The following is a 12,837-nucleotide window of genomic DNA, read 5'->3' on the forward strand; positions in this document are numbered from 1 at the left end:
ACCAAAAGCAGAACCACAATTTCATTTTTCAATTCTTTCAGCATGCTAGGATGTATACCATCTGGTTCAGGGGTTAATAAACATGTGGATAAAGGTGAACTATTGGATGTAGTCTATTTGGATTTTCAGAAGGTGTTTGACAAAGTCCCTCATGAGAGGCTTCTAAGAAAAGTAAAAAGTCATGGGATAGGAGGCGATGTCCTTTCGTGGATTACAAACTGGTTAAAAGAAAGGAAACGGAGAGTAGGATTAAACGGTCAATTTTCTCAGTGGAAAAGGGTAAACAGTGGAGAGCATCAGGGATCTGTACTTGGACCGGTGCTTTCAATATATTTATAAAAGATCTGGAAAGGAATACGATGAATGAGGTTATCAAATTTGCAGATGATACAAAATTATTCAGAGTAGTTAAATCACAAGCAGATTGTGATAAATTGTAGGAGGACTTTGCGAGTGGAAGATTGGGCATCCAAAAAGCAGATGAAATTTAATGTGGACAAGGGCAAGGTGTTGCACATTAGGGAAAAATAACCCTTGCTGTAGTTACACGATGTTAGGTTACATATTAGGAGTTACCACCCAGGAAAAAGATATAGGCATCATAGTGGATAATACTTTGAAATCATTGGCTCAGTATGCTGCAGCATGCAAAAAAGCAAACAAATTGTTAGGAATTATTAGGAAGGGAATGGTTAATAAAACAGAAAATGTCATAATGCCTCTATATCGTAACCTCAAGCTCACCCATTTCCTATACGCGGATGACATACAAATTATCATCCCCATAACGGATACTATACATAAAACCATGGCTCACTGGAACAAATGCCTCTCATCCATCAACGACCTATTAGCAAGCCTCAACCTGGTTCTAAACACCAACAAAACAGAAATCCTTATAATAACACCGGAACAAGCTGCCCCGCCTACCTCCAGCAATCCTCCAGACACCTCAGGATACACCACCTCACATCAAGTCAGAGATCTGGGTGTACTCCTAGACAACAGACTCAGCCTCAATAAATTCGTAAATAACACTACAAAAGAATGCTTCTTTAAATTACAAGTTTTAAAGAAACTAAATCTACTATACAGGGATTTCCGCACAGTACTCCAAGCCATCATTCTCCCGAAATTAGACTACTGAAATTCACTTCTGCTGGGCCTTCCCGCCTGCACCACCAAACCCCTCCAGATGATACTGAATGCCACTGCAAGAATTCTCACCAACGCCAAAAAAAAGGACCATATCACCCCGATCCTTCTGCATCTCCACTGGCTCCCCATTAAATACAGGATACAGTTCAAAACCAGCATGATGATTCATAAGGCACTACATAGCATCTCTCCACTCAACTTAACTTTCCAGCTTCAACTACACACTTCCAAAAAACCAACTAGAAGGGCATACCAGAACAGATTGGTCACCCAACCAGCAAAATCCTCCCTGAGGAAACGAGCACTATCCACTGCGGGCCCGTCTCTCTGGAACTCTCTACCACCAGACCTCCGCCTTGAGCCGTGCCATACTACTTTCAAAGTGAAACTCAAAACCTGGCTCTTCCTTCAAGCTTTCCCTGAGAGCTAAGAGCAAGAAGAGCAACAACCTTCCTGTTATTACAACAATAATGTAAAGTTCATTTGCTTTATTTATATGTTCTAAGTTGATCTTAGTTTGTATTGTTACTCTATAATAGATTAATCGTTTGATATGTTCCATGTAAACCGCCATCCCGGCGATAGTTATCTCGGTTACCTGTGAACCGGAGTGATATGTATTGTATACAGGAACTTCCGGTATATAAAAACCAAAAATAAATAAATAAATGGTGAGAACGCACCTTGAATACTGTGTACAATTCTGGTTATCTCATCTCAAAAAACATATAGTTGCCATGGAGAAGGGACAGAGAAGGGCAACCAAAATGATAAAGGGGATAGAACAACTCCCCTATGAGGAAAGGCTGAAAAGGTTAGGGCTGTTCAGCTTGGAGAAGAGATGGCTGAGGGGGGATCTGATAAAGGTCTTTAAAATCATGAGAGGTCTTGAACGAGTAGATGTGAATCGGTTATTTACACTTTCGGATAATAGAAGGACTAGGGGATATTCCATGAAGTTAGCAAGTAGCATATTTAAGACTAATCGGAGAAAATTATTTTTCACTCAATGCACAATTAAGCTCTGGAATTTGTTGCCAGAGGATGTGGTTAGTGTAGTTAGTGTAGTTGGGTTCAAAAAAGGTTTGGATAAGTTCTTGGAAGAGAAGTCCATTAACTGCTATTAATCAAGTTGACTTAGGGAATAGCCACTGCTATTAATTATATCAGTAGCATGGGATCTTCTTGGTGTTTGGGTAATTGCCAGGTTCTTGTGGCCTGGTTTGGCCTCTATTGGAAACAGGATGCTGGGCTTCATGGTCAATTTGCTCTATTACATCTTCCAGCTTCACTGAGATTTATTTCATTTCCTCAGAATCATCACCTATAAATTTCATTTCTGGCCTTATGTCTTCCTCAGTAAAGACCAAAGGAAAGAATTAATTTAGTCTCTTTGCTATGGCCTTGTCATCCCTAAGTGCCCCTTTTACCCCTTGATCATCTAAATGGACCCTTGATCAGGTCTAAATGCAGGCTTTATACTTCGAATATACCTGAAAAAGATTTTATTATGAGTTTTTTGCTTCCACGGCAAGCTTCTTTTCAAATTCTCTTTTTTCCTTCCTTATCAATGTTTTGCATATAACTTGCTATTGCTTATGTTGGTTCCTATTGTAGTGGCTTGGAGGGATTGAGGTTTTTGCCTTGTAGTCTGGATTACACAATAATACTAAGAACATAATGACTTGACTATGGCTTACATGAAAATATGAAAAGCTATATTTCCTGTATAATATATGCACAAACAGAAACTTATAAGGACATCTGGGTTACAGACAAATAGAACAGGTTATATATTAGCACAATTAGCAAGGGTAAATATCTTTCCCAAATGAATAGGGTAAATTATATACAATGGCCTAGCAAAAGCTACCACTTTCCTGAAAAGGAGTGCCTTCCAAAATTCCACAGACAATAGGAGCAGGTAGATCTCTTTGGGAAGGCTGACAACAATGGAGACCCCTTTGTCTTTGTCAAGAGGAGGTGTGTTGACATGGTCGGGCTCAATTTCTCAGCAGGGAATTTGTCTGTCCCACCAGGTGTTAGTGTTCTATATCTTTTGGATGGCACATAGACTGAATAGGCCTCTTTGTCTACTAGCCCTCCTGAGATATTGCCAAATGAACTGATAAGGGAAAACTACTGCATTTATACTCTGAAATGGTGGATTTTTTTGTGGTTTATTCTTTACCTCTAATCACCATTTTGCATAGACCTTCTCTCTCACACAAGTGTAACTATTAGCCTTGCACATTATCTAAACCTGAACACTTTATGCTGGACACCCAGGATAATAACCAAAAATCAGCAGAAGTGTCATCAGCAATAATAAAATATTTTAGACAGCATGGAAAACACTACTGTTAAATCACTATAAAAGAGCCTGTGTACAGTTTATACTATGCCTATAATCCATTTCTAAATAAAGAAGTTTTACCATAAACTAATCCAGGGCATATGCCAGATGTTTTCCTATCCTCAGCACTTGTAAAATTACTTGGACTACACATGACTGAGCACAGTCTGTTAATTCTCTAATTATCAGCTGGCACTAAGTGGTATTCTTATTCTCTAAAGAATCTTTTCTCCATCTTGTATTCTGTAACTCTGTGTGTGTGTGTGTGTGTGTGTGTGTGTGTGTGTGTGTGTGCGCGTGTATGTGATTTGAAGTTTCCTGCATACTTCATATTAGACTAGTGGGAAAAGGGAGCGCTAGGGGGCACTGTGGATTGTAAAGCAAGGGCAAGTCATTAAGGGCTAGATTTTTAAAAAATACGTGCACGCCCAAGGGTGCGTGATTTTATAACATATGCACGCTGGCACGCGCATGTTATAAAATCCTGGACGGCATGCACAAGGGGGGGGTTGAATAACACAAAATTATGCTGTGACGAGATTAGGGCCTTCCCCAGTTTCCTCCCACTCCACTCCAATTAAGGAGCGGACTGGGAGAGAACTTTCCTACCCCCTACCCTAACCTCCCTTCCCGTTCCCCTTCCTCTCTCCTCCCCACCCTCTAAAACCCTTTTTTTTTACCTTTTATTTTGCAAGTTACTTCAGGGCCCGACCTGAAGTAACTTGCGGGCACCAGTAGCCGGCCAGCGTGTGAGGCTCCAGGACAGCAAGGAATGGCACTGTTCCGGACCGCACCGCTTCACCCCCGGACTGCCCCCTTTTAAGGCCCTGACACTTGCTCATGTCCCGTGGTTGACGCACGTGGCTGGGCTTGTTTGAACATTGGCCCAGTGCACATAAGGATTTATGCACGCCAGGGTTTTAAAATCCAGTCATAAATGTGTTTATTGTAGAATTGTGCAATTTAATTATAACCACCCTTGGTCAACCTCCCTTACCAGTAGCTGGGCCTGATTAGGTTTCATGGCACCATTTTTATATTTCAGCTTCAGCAGATAGGAAGCAACATTGAAAAGTACCACATTGTATCTGAGCCTTCAATTTTTTTCCAGGATTCCTATTACCCTTATATTACATTGGCAGGAGTGGTTTTCAAGCTCACTAATTTTCAAGACCTAGACCTTAACGAACACAGGATTTGGTGTGAGAGGTGAAGGTGTTGGAGTCACTTGGCAATAGTGATCATAACATGATAAAATTTGATTTAATAACTGGAGAGAAGACACTAGAGAAATCTACTGTGACATCATTTATCTTTCAAAAAGGTGTCTATGATAAAATGTGGAAAATGGTTGGGAAAAAACTGAAAGGAGCAGTTGCAGAGGTTAAAAGTTTACATCAGCATGGACCTTGTTTAAAAATACCATCTTGAAAGCCCAGATCAAATGTATGCCATTAGAAAAGGCAGCACGGGAGATGAAATAGGTCTTTTTTATCAAGACAGCTGGATCATGATTTTTCAAGATTTTTCAGCCAATGTGCTGAGGAAGAACAGTTAAAAGGGAGCTGCAAGGGCTTAATATTAGGTATGCTATGCTTTATCCTGCAAAACTGTGAATATGGTGAAATAGTTCAGTTTAAGTCCCTGTTTAATAAATTATGTCAAAGTAAAATATATTGTTGACTTAAACTTTTGCAACTGTGAGGTTAGAGAAACAGTTGGAGCTTGGTACAAGATAAGAACAAGCAAATATAATACTTCTCATGTATGATTAAAGGGCGGCTGTGAGCCTAGTCTGCCTCAAAATGCTTCCAAGGTTAATTTTTCTTTTAACTTGCTTATCATAATTGATGTCTTGGTTAGAAAATGCATTTAAACCCTGTATATGCCATGGCAATCTAAAGTCGGTACTTTGCTGACTTCCCATGCACATGTTAATAAAAAGTTAACTTACAAGAACTTCCAAGTCTCTTTGTATTCTGTTGTGCTATTGGTAATTATTTTCATAACAATGGTCAATGGGAAACCTATGGTAATGGAGAGTAAAGTATCACTGTGGTGGAGAAACTGCTGCAGGAGCTGAAAAATGAGCATGAGGCTATGCCTTAACATGTGGGCTAAATTTGCTGTAGAGGCAGCAGCACCCTGTCATATGGCAGGAGTAAAAGGTTTAGCTTTTTGAGGGAAATTCTGGCAGCAAAGACTAGACTTTGGGATAAGAATGGTACTCTCTGGTTTATTTTTACTTTTCTGCATATTTTTTTCCCAGAGTCATTTGTGGAGAATCTTGGATTTTTTTCTTGCTGACATCAAATGATTTTATACCTGTGAACTGTGGAAGGTGCTTCTTGCTGACAGTACAATTACTTTGAAACTTCGATTTCTGGATCCTGTCATTACTGTTTTATATAAGCTTACTGAATTGTGAGTACGATACAGCAAGGACCTCAATATCCTGGGCTCGAACTTTCCTTTGATCACCAATGAAACTGTCTTCAGTAGCCCAGGTTTTTCTTTTAACTTTCTTTTTTATTTACAGTGCAGACTTTAAGCTTGAGACCTTGGTAAACTATTTTACTTTTGACTTTCTTGCTCTTACAGCAATAATATTTTTATATGGATTTCTGAATTGAAGGATATTAACATTCACTTAAGATGTAGTTATTATTATGTTGATTATCAATTGCTATTCTTATACAAGAGTCCTTTTATTGATTCTGGGACTGGGATTCAAGATGATCTATGGAAATGGCTATGGGTAAAGGTTTTGGTGATCAGTATCCCATTTCAATGAGATTTACCCTTAAGACCACAACACAGATCTCAACAGAGGGTTTGGGTTTTGTGCACCTATACAGTGAATGTTGTGACTGGGATGGGGGTGGGAGAGATATGGGGGGTTGGGAGGAAGGAAGAGATATAGGGTTGGACAGACCAGTTGTTTTCTTGTTCTCAGTTTTTAGGAGTTCTGGACTTAAGGATCATTCGGGCATGGTTTAGGCTGTTAGGAGGAGATTGGGGGCTGATAAAGACCCTAACTCTACCCTCAAGTTCCAACAGTAGTCCCACTGAAGAGCTTTTTATAGGATTAGGAGTAGATAGGAGGATAGAACTTGGGTTTGTTATGTGATAGTGGCAGTAGTAGAAGGTAGGGGGGGGGGGATTAGCCATGAAGTTGGGGTGTAGCATTAGAATTTTAAGGAATCGGGGTAAATGGCATACTGTCTTATACTTATGTGCAAGGTGACTTTTGTATGCAAAATACAGAAATTATTGATATGAATGGCATATTTTATTATTTTGTACTTGACCAGTACCTTATCATTTTTTTTCTTATGATGTGCTTTTTACATTTTTATAACATTGTTATTCTTTATTATGGATATTCCTCCCCCCAGTGGCCTTTGGGGTTAAATGTGTTTCTTTGAATGTTAGAGGAATTTCTTCCCCCATTAAGAAAAAAATGTATTTTACAGCTTGCCATAGAAATAAAATACAAATATTATTGCTACAAGAAACTCATCTCATCAATCAAGAGCTCCAAAAGCTTAAGTATGGATGGGTTGGGCAGGTTTTCTATTTTTCATATAATTTCAGGAGAAGAAGAGATTGTGTCCTTATAGTTTGTGTCCTTATAGTTCCCAACCCTATTATGCATGCACATTTTCTCTCATACATATTCATTGTGGATATCCTGAAAACCCGACTGGCTGGGAACCACTGTTATAGACAAAAATTTGCCTCTCACTTTTCATTGCTCATGGGTAGATACTGAAGATAGATTAATCATTTTTATTTATTTATTTATGAACTTTTAATATACTGACATTCGTAGAACACATCACACCGGTTTGCAATTAACTCAAAGAAAGAAAAATTACATTTAACAGGGGGTGGGGCGAGGGGAGCAGGCACGAAGAGGGGAGAAAGATGGGCTGGGAACGGGAGGGACTAAGAGAAGAATACTAAAATGAAGTTAAGAGGAGAAAGTGGAGAGGAACCAAAATAGCCAAAAAAACTTACTATATTTACATCATTGGGAGAGTACATAAAGTATCTGGGCTAGCTATATACATAAATATATTTTAAGGTGAGTTCTGCGAGGTAGGGTGGGCCTTGTCTAGGTTTGGTTAGTAATTGGGTAGGCCTGTTTGAAAAGCCATGTCTTGATGCCTTTTTTAAAGTTGCATAAGGATGGTTCTAGATGGAGATCAGTGGGAAGGGAGTTCCAGAGGGAGGGGCCAGCAATGGAGAAGGCTCTTTCTCTAGTGAGGGTAAAGTGTGCAGTTTTGAGGGATGGGGTGTGAAGGGTGCCTGCAAGGGAGGTTCTGGTGGGGTGGTTAGAGGATCGGAAACGTGGCAGTTCTTCGAGCCAGGGAGGGTTGTCTTTGTAAAGCGTGTTGTGTAGGATGGTGAGGGTTTTGTATTGAATGCGGACAGGGATGGGAAGCCAGTGCAGATCCTTTAGAATGGGGGTAATGTAGTCCCTTTTGCGGGTGTTGGTTATGATTCTCGCCATTGAGTTCTGCAGTATTTGCAAGGGTTTAATAGTTGAAGTCGGGAGACCTAAAAGAAGGGGATTGCAGTAGTCCAATTTAGATAGAATGGTTGTTTGCAGAACTAGGTGGAAGTCCTGGGTATGGAGGAGGGGCTTAAGTTTTTTAAGGATGTGGAGTTTGTAGAAGCCCCCCTTTAGTAGAGACTTAATGTGGGGTTTGAAATTTAGGCATTGATCTAGTGAGATGCTTAGGTCTCTTACGGAGTGCAGTAGGGTAAGGGCTGAGGCAGAGTTAAGAGGGGTGGATTTAAATGTGTGTTCCGGTTGCTAAGAGATGATGAGGATTTCTGTTTTAGATGCGTTTAGTGCATGGTGGAGGTTAGATAGTAGGGAATTGATGGAAACATGGCAAGATTCCCAGAATTGCAGGGATTCCATGAGGGTTTTTTGAATAGGGATAAGGATTTGCATATCATCAGCATACAGGAAAAACTTCAGGCCTAGGTCAGAGAGTAGGTGGCAGAGTGGTAAAAGGTAAATATTGAATAGGGTGAAGGATAGGGAGGAACCTTGGGGAACACCTTGTGTAAGTGGGATGTGCGAGGATTCAGACTTATCAATTTTTACTAAGTATTCTCTGTGGGAGAGATAGGATGTAAACCATGATAGTGCTGAGTCAGTGATGCCTATTTCTGCCAGTCGGGAAATGAGGATTTGGTGGTTGACAGTATCAAAGGCTGCCGAGATATCTAGGAGGACAAGTAAATACGATTTGCCTTGGTCCATTCCTATGAGGATGGTGTCTGTAATTGCTAGTAAGAGATTTTCAGTATTGTGACCTTTGCGGAAACCAAACTGTGATTGGTGTAGGATATTGTGGTCTTCAAGGAAGTCAGTGAGTTGCATGTTGACAACATTTTCAAGGATTTTGGAGATGAAAGGCAGGTTGGATATAGGCTGGCAGTTTGCTGGGTCAGTGGGGTCGAGGGTGGGTTTTTTGAGGAGGGGCTTGATGACAGCAAGTTTAAGAGAGTCTGGGACTTTACCAAAAGCAAGGGAGCAATTGACTATGTCAGCTAAGGGTTTTGCAATGGCAGTGGGGATAGAGAGGAGGGTTTTCGAGGGGATTGTGTCTGAAATGTGTGTAGCAGGTTTCATCTTTTTCAGGAAGGATTCAATCTCCAAGGATGATGTAAGGTCGAGAGACCCAATATTGACTCCATTGTTATTTTGGTGCGGAGAGGTGGGGGAAGGATTTGTGGGGAAGCGAAAGAGAATATTGGTGATTTTGTTCTGGATGTACTTAGCTAGTTCTTCGCATTTATCTTTGGCGTTTTCTTCGTGGGAGGTGGGAGGGGTGGTCTTTGTGAGATCTGCAACATATGAGAAAAGGGCATTTGAGTTGAATTGATAATCATGAATTTTAGCTGAGTAGAAATCTCGTTTGGCTTGGAGAGTGGTTTGACGGTAGGTGTGCAGTGTATGTTTGTAAGCTGTTTTGTGTGAGGGGGAGGGTTGTCTACACTAGGTGCGTTCTTTAGCTCTGAGGTCCTGTTTTATCTTTTTTAGTTCACTGGTACCAGGGTTTTCTATCTGTTCATGACAGGGGTATTTCTTTATGGACTATGGGGAAGATTTCATCGGCTATAGTTGTGGTGATAGTATTCCATGAGCGTAGGGCAGCATCTGGATTGGTAAGGTCAAGGTTCTTGGCTACTTTATTAAACGCTAGAGCAAGGTCCTCTGAAGGAAAAAATTTGCGGAAGGAGATTGTCTTACTACATGTTAGTGAATCTGGCAGGGGGATATTAGTGGTAAGGTGGGCGTTAATGAGGAAGTGGTCGGACCAGGGGATGGGGGTGACTACAGGGGTGTTGGGTGCTGTAATGAGTAAGTTAACAAATAGGAGGTTGAGGGTATGACCTGCTTTATGAATAGGTACAGAGATAAGCTGTCTGAAGCCCAAGGCCTTGAGGGTGTCAAGGAGGATTTCACATGCAGGTATGACAGGGTGGACATCAACAAGGAGATTGAAATCTCCGAGTATAACTGCAGGGGTGTCTGGTTTAAGATTGACTGCAAGATATTCGATGATAGGGGAAGGGTCATGTTCGAGAAGGTCTGGGGGGGGGGGGGCATAAATGAGGCAGACCTGCAGATAAATTAAGTATATTTGAGAGTCATATTTGAGTGTTTGAGTCATATTTGAGTGTTCTTTCTACTTGATACATTTCACGCTAGTTAACGTTTATAGACCTAATTCTGACAAATTTGAACTATTTCCAATTGGGACTAAAATGATGACTCTTTCTTGTCTGTCCCCTTTTAGAGTAATACATGATGGTTTCTAGTACCTAGGTGTTTATATTACCAGTGATTTAAAAAAATTATTTTCAAAAAATTAAACTTCCTTACTTAATAAAATAAAACAAGACTTGCTAGCATGGGAGAACCTACTTATTTCCTGGGCAGGTAGAGTTAACTTAGTGAAAATGAACATTCTTCCAGGGACAGTAACTTTCAAATGGGCGCATAGGCATACATATCCATGTATGTCTTTGTGCATGGCCAGATAGTGGGGTAATTTTATATCCTGCATGCACATACACTCATATGTTATAAAATATATCTGACACGTGTGTGCATGCTCCTAATTTTACAAGTGTGTGCACACAGCTGATTATAATATTGGCTTTGAGCCACAAAAGTGAGGAAATTTTATAACAGTATGTGCTAGACGCACCACACATTTCCCAATTTTGGCACGTACTTGGCTTTTAAAATTTACCTTTAAATTGTTTAATTTATTTTAGCAAGTACTGTGTGCTTTTCCCACTAGGGTGTTTGATGATTTTAATAGCTCTATTTCTAAATGTATATGGCAACATAGGCAATTGCGCCAGTCTCATTCAGCTCTGGATGAGAAAGCAGCAGGGACGAATGGCCCTGCTTAATTTAAAGATATACTGCTGGGTGGCCAGACTGGTTTGCCTACAGGCATTGTTTGGCCTCAAAGCACTTCCATGGTTAATGATGGAAAAAGAGCAACCAGATATACTTAATTTGGCTTTGTTGCTGTTTCTATCTCCTGCTTCCCCTCTTCATTGCAAAGCAAGTCATGAAAGTCCAATCACTGCCCACATTCTACAGATGTGGGCACAGGTCCATAGAATATTAGGACTAAAGTGAGAGGCTATCTCCCTCATGCACCTATATATTAGAACTCCTTTATTTCTGGCATAGATTTATTCTGGCTGTTAAGCAATGGAGAAGAAGGGTCTGTTGTTTGTTTATCAGCTATGGGGTGATGAAGGGTTTCACACTTTTTAACCACCTCAGCAAGACTATGACCTAGATCTTGACTCTCATATTAATTATTTACAGCTCAGACAGGCCTTGGCTGGCCTGTGAAGAATATGTCTGAGTAAGATAACCAAGAATACCCAGACTCCTCTGCTGTACTAGCCTGTCAGAGGTGAATGAACTTTGAGAGACTTTCTGACTATCACAGATTCAAAGGATGCAGAAGAGTTGGGAAACTGGTAAATCCTGCAAAGCTTATAATTACAGGCCAGGAAGGCATCAATGACTTGCAGAGAATCTCTGAGACAGATTTGCTGGCAACAAAAGGAGAGAGGCCTATTTTAATGGCCACATTTACTTCACAATGCAGGGATACTCGTTCTGCAGGGAAATCAGGATGCAAGCCTTTATCTTGCAAATGCTGGTTTCAATGACCTGAAACCAATTTGAATGAATCCTGGTGCCAAGCTCTATTCAAGACCCAGACTGGGAGGTGTTTACAATAAACAAAGAAGAACAACAGAAGACAAGAAGAGAATACTTGCATCAAAGCCAGTATGATACAGGAACTTGTTTACATTGGGAGGAGGAACAGGGTTAGAAGAATTCTTAGTTGAGGGAGGTCCTCACAAGCATTTCCTATACATGATAGATTGTCATGACAATGGCCTAAGGTATTTTGTAAGGAAGTCTTTGGCCAGTTACGTCATTCATTCTGGAAACTTCGAGAATGTTGGATTTTAATTATATAAGTCAGAGCAGGGCAGAAATTCATTGAGATGCTACTTATTACAGATAGAGGGCAGATTGCATCTCACAAGAACACTTGTCTTTGTCTGTCTTTTGAAAAAGCCAAAATAAACTAAATTTTAAAACCTCTTGCTGAATTGCAGTGTTCTTGTGCCCTAAGCTATGAGTCCCAAAATTAGACACCTGATAGATCTAGCCAAATCTCTTCGCCGATTACATGGGATGGAAAATTACTTGGGTGATCTAGATTCTTTAGCTCAGTGGGGGATAATTAAAAATAAATATGGAGATGTGACTTCTCGGTAGTTGTTGGATGTTTGGAATGCCAATGTAGGACTTCCATATGATAAAAAACTTGGGAAAAGTATTTGGACTGTGGCACCATGTATCAATCTGCAGTAGATGGATCGAGATTATGGTCCAATTGCTCTACAGAACATATTGTACCCCTATACTTTACACTAAAATGACCCCTGAAGCTGGTAATCTTTGCTGAAGGAAATGTGATAAGATAGGCACATACATCTGCAGTGGTTCTGCCAGGGTGTCAATAGTTTTGGACTCATGTTATTCAAGAGATTGCAGATATTTTAGATCTTCCTGTACATATTATACTGGAATTAAATCTCCTTGGCAAATGAGAGGGATCACTAATTACTTTAAAATAGTTAACTAGCTCCTACTAGTGGTTAAATATACTAGTGCCACTTTCGGAAATCTCATCCTGGTGTTACGGTCCCGGTCGCAACCGGGACCTTACCTGCATGCCCCC

This window comes from Rhinatrema bivittatum, chromosome 1 (genome assembly GCF_901001135.1).
Source record: "Rhinatrema bivittatum chromosome 1, aRhiBiv1.1, whole genome shotgun sequence".
Classification (NCBI taxonomy): Eukaryota; Metazoa; Chordata; class Amphibia; order Gymnophiona; family Rhinatrematidae; genus Rhinatrema; species Rhinatrema bivittatum.